The 3,856-nt window shown below is 42.0% G+C and overlaps 1 pseudogene; it reads left to right on the top strand.

Annotated features, from left to right (window-relative positions):
- Positions 1-1,150, top strand: part of LOC111816029 — a 2,960-nt pseudogene extending 1,810 nt beyond the window's left edge.
- The last annotated feature ends 2,706 nt before the right edge of the window (positions 1,151-3,856 follow it).

Raw genomic sequence — 3,856 nt, 5'->3', positions numbered from 1 at the left:
CGGCGGCGAGACAATCCCCGTCCCAGAGTGCGTCTCCATCACCACCAAAGCGCCAGATGGAGACCTCGCCTGGCGGTAGATGAAGGAGAAGCCCCTTCCTCCCTTCTCTGCCATCCGCCAGAAGACACGCTTGCCCTCGCAGCTCTTCCTCCCTGCAGTGCAGGTCCCCATACCACTGCCACCACAGGGAAGGACTCCCTCACCTCCCCCTTGGAGGCACTCACCTTGCCCAGAAGATGCTCTCCTCCTCCCATACAGAGGAGGTGCTGTCCTTCTCCACCTCCAAAGAGAAGGATGGCTTTGCCTCCACCCCTTCCAAGAGAAGGACGTCGCCATCCCTACCACCAAAGGGCAGGCTCTTCCCCTCGCCGCCTCCCAGAGGAGCTCCTCAGCCACCAAGAGACGCTCACCTTCTGTCTCACTCAAGCCTAGGAAAGGGTCTTCCGCGGGCCGTGCTCCCAGGGAGACCCGGTCACACAACCAAACAAGCGGCGCTCTCCCTCACCGCTGCCCAAAACTCCTCAGACCTCAAGTCCTACACCTGCCGGAAGAGGAACGTCGGCCTCACTCTAAAGAAGGCGGCCTCACCCCAAAGGAGGCAGTCCCCGTCTCCGAGTACCAGGCCCAGTAGAAGAGTCTCTAGAACTCCAGAACTTTAAGACTGCCTCACCGAGCCCGCAGTCCATAAGACAGGCTCCGTCCTCTCAGTCTGTCTCTGGGTCTCTTGAGCCAGCGGATAAAAAGCCCCCAGCACCCCTGTCCCCTGTCCAACCTCAATGGCCCTCCACAAACTGGTCCCCCACAGTGCCCACCAGGAAGGCTAAGGGGTCCATGCCAAGCCCATCACCAGCCTGGAAATCTGATCAGGAAGGAGGTGGGAAGAGAAAGAAGAAAAAGAAGGGCAAGAAACACAAAAAAGAATAAAAAACACAAGAAGCACAAAAAACACAAGAAGGAAAAGGCTGTGGCTCCAACCCCTGCGGCTCCTGCTGCCACAACCACATCAGCACAGGAAGAGCCTGAGGCAGCCCCGGAGCCCAAGAAAGAGCCTGAGAGCAAAGCTGAAGATAATGTGTATGACTCAGAGAAGCACCTGCAGGGAAAGGCCCTGCGATCCATGCAGAAGGCTCAAGTGTTCCTACAGTCCTAGGGGGGAATGTTGGTCAGGATGTAAATTTTATTTGGTTTGTACTCAATTCATTTCAAAATTGCTAAAATGTGTTTGAGCTTTAGACTATATCATTTGTTTTAATAATTGCTAGATTGAAGTTCACCATCTAAAAAAAGGGGGGCATGGATTTACATTGCAAAAGATGTCCACAGTGTATTAGTGACATTTTTTCATTGAAAGTTGCCATAAAGTGATTTAAAGTAAAATATTTTAAGCCAAAAAACATGTAGATACTGGGATTATGGCTAGAATATGTAAACTTGTCACCTTTTAAAATCTCTTTAAAAATGTTTATTAGTGTTTACACTTTTTATTTGTGTTTATAGGATATAATATCTCTAGTATTTTATCATATATTTCAGTTAGCCCCAGACACTCACTGAAGCAAAAGTTTTAGTTCAAGCATTTTTTTTCTGTCTTTCACGTCTAGAAATTGAAAGAGTGAAAAGCAATGATTTTTATTGGTATTGGGTCATGTGTCCAAGGTGGGGTTGCTTGACCTCCTGTTTCTAAAGTATATTCTAATTCTACCTTTGCTTAAAATTATTCCTCATAGTTTCAGAGTAGAGACCATCCTGATGTCTCTGTCAAAGTGGCTCTATGGTGATCTGAGAATTCTGTTCTTGCCAGGTGGACAGACTCAGACCGGACCAGAAATACACCTTTCAGTCTGGAAAGCTGGTGGTTTGCGATGGTTCAGAATCACTCTGGATGAAAGGAACATTCGGTCCATTTCATCCGCTTTTGATTTGGTTGCAGTTCTATGTGCAAACCTAACTCAAACTGTAAGTGAGGAATTGAAGAAGCTGACATAGACTTGCCTTTTAGAACCAAGATGTGGCTCCAACCCCAAAGGAGAGAGGTTTCTTTACTGGTAGATGAGCAGTGTGGTCACTCAACAGCCTGCTGTAATGTCAATTCAAGGGAGGAAGTGAAACTATCAATAAATGCTGGTCATGGGAGATACACTGTGCTCAGCTAACCACTAGATTTTCTTTTAGGTTGTTATTTAGAGTGGCAGTTTCTGTTGCTTTCCATCAAAAGCTTCTCATCTGATAAACACGGATTAATTTGTGTACTAGAAGGTTGTACTGTGAGAGGGGAGGTGGGGAAGCACATTTTCTTTTTCTTGTTTTTTTTTTTTAATCTATGCCTATGGTAACCACTGTGATAACAGGAAGTACAGTTTAATTGGAAATAGGCTAACATAGTCCTATGAATAATCATTCAAGGCTAACTGCCTGAGTAGTTTTGATGTCAGATAAATTGGCTTTCCTATTATAAAGTGCATTTCTCCTGATTAGTACTTGATTAAACAACAACAATGAAAGTAACCTCTTCAAGCTGAAATATCAGCAGCTTTCTGGATTCCACTTTTCTCAGCAAGCTAATGAGCATGGCATGCTCTTTAGCATGTTTTAATTGGATGACTATTAGATACACAATTTTTTATCATTCATGCTTTGTGAACCAAGAACTTCATTACATCATAGAATTATCACATAAAGATTTCCCTACATTTGTCACAAACATATCTCAGCATGCAAAACTAATTGCTGCACCTTGACAATTTATATATTAAAGTTTTCATTAAAACTGCCCACTTCAATTCATACACCATTTAGCCTGTTTGAAACACTTCACTTTTAACTAGGAATTGTTCTTTTCTTTTTAAAATTTTTTTATTCATTTTAATGAGAAACAAAGATACAATAGCAATGAAACAGTTTCAAAACAGATTAGTAGGATGGTTACAGTAATTAATCCGTTGCATATTGTTGTCTTCGTAGTAGTTTGAATTGCTCTTTTCAAGATATATCTTTTATAGAACACAATTCTAGTGATTTCTGATTGACCATTAAGCCTAAGAAGTTATTAATTGTGCACTCCATTCTGTAAGAGAAAAAAGAACCTGAAAGTGTGACCCCTGCCCTCTGGAAATTTATATGCTAGCTCAGCCTAGCAAAATGTGCCAGATAACATTTTTTAGTACCATTTTCACAGCAAATTGTCAGTGAATATGATAAAGAATTTTAAAAAAATCACAAAGTAATAAGAAAATAATTGTTAGAGAGGTTTTTAGTATTTCTTATTTGGCTTATCAAAAATAAATAGTTTAATGAAGACAGGATGCTTAAAACCTAGAAAGTCATCTAGGACCCCCAAATGAATAATAGTTAACATTTATCTATTTAAGAAAGGGTTACATCCATTTTACATATCGGGGGCTATGCTAGACGCCCCCTCTGTCCCTCATGTTCTGTTTGGCCTTTGAATGCACATCAGCCTAAGAATCGTTACCCTTATCATATTGCCGTCATCACTATTATCCAGGCTCCACAGAAGCATATGGACAGTGTGAGGCTGTAATGAACATGTGCTATGTTTCCTGATACACTCGCGCACATGTGCAGAAAGATGTAAAAGCCTTGATCTTCAAATGCTCTGGTACATAAGACACAAAAATGTACTTCAGAGTCGTTGAACCCATTGATATTTATGCCAGCAATGAAAAAGATATCCACTTGATCCATGCCCTCACCCACACTTGGCATTGAGAGGCTGCTGAATCTTCACTAGTCTATTTTGAATAAAATGATATTTCATTATTGCTTAGATTTGTCGACCTAATGAAACCGTGGTTTGATATATCTTCATGTATTTCATAGGGCTGTGTGAGTGTGT

Source organism: Octodon degus, unplaced genomic scaffold, assembly GCF_000260255.1.
Source record: "Octodon degus isolate 3935 unplaced genomic scaffold, OctDeg1.0 scaffold00025, whole genome shotgun sequence".
NCBI lineage: Eukaryota > Metazoa > Chordata > Mammalia > Rodentia > Octodontidae > Octodon > Octodon degus.
The sequence above is the reverse complement of the archived record's forward strand: the minus strand, read 5'-3'. Positions and strand labels throughout refer to the sequence as shown.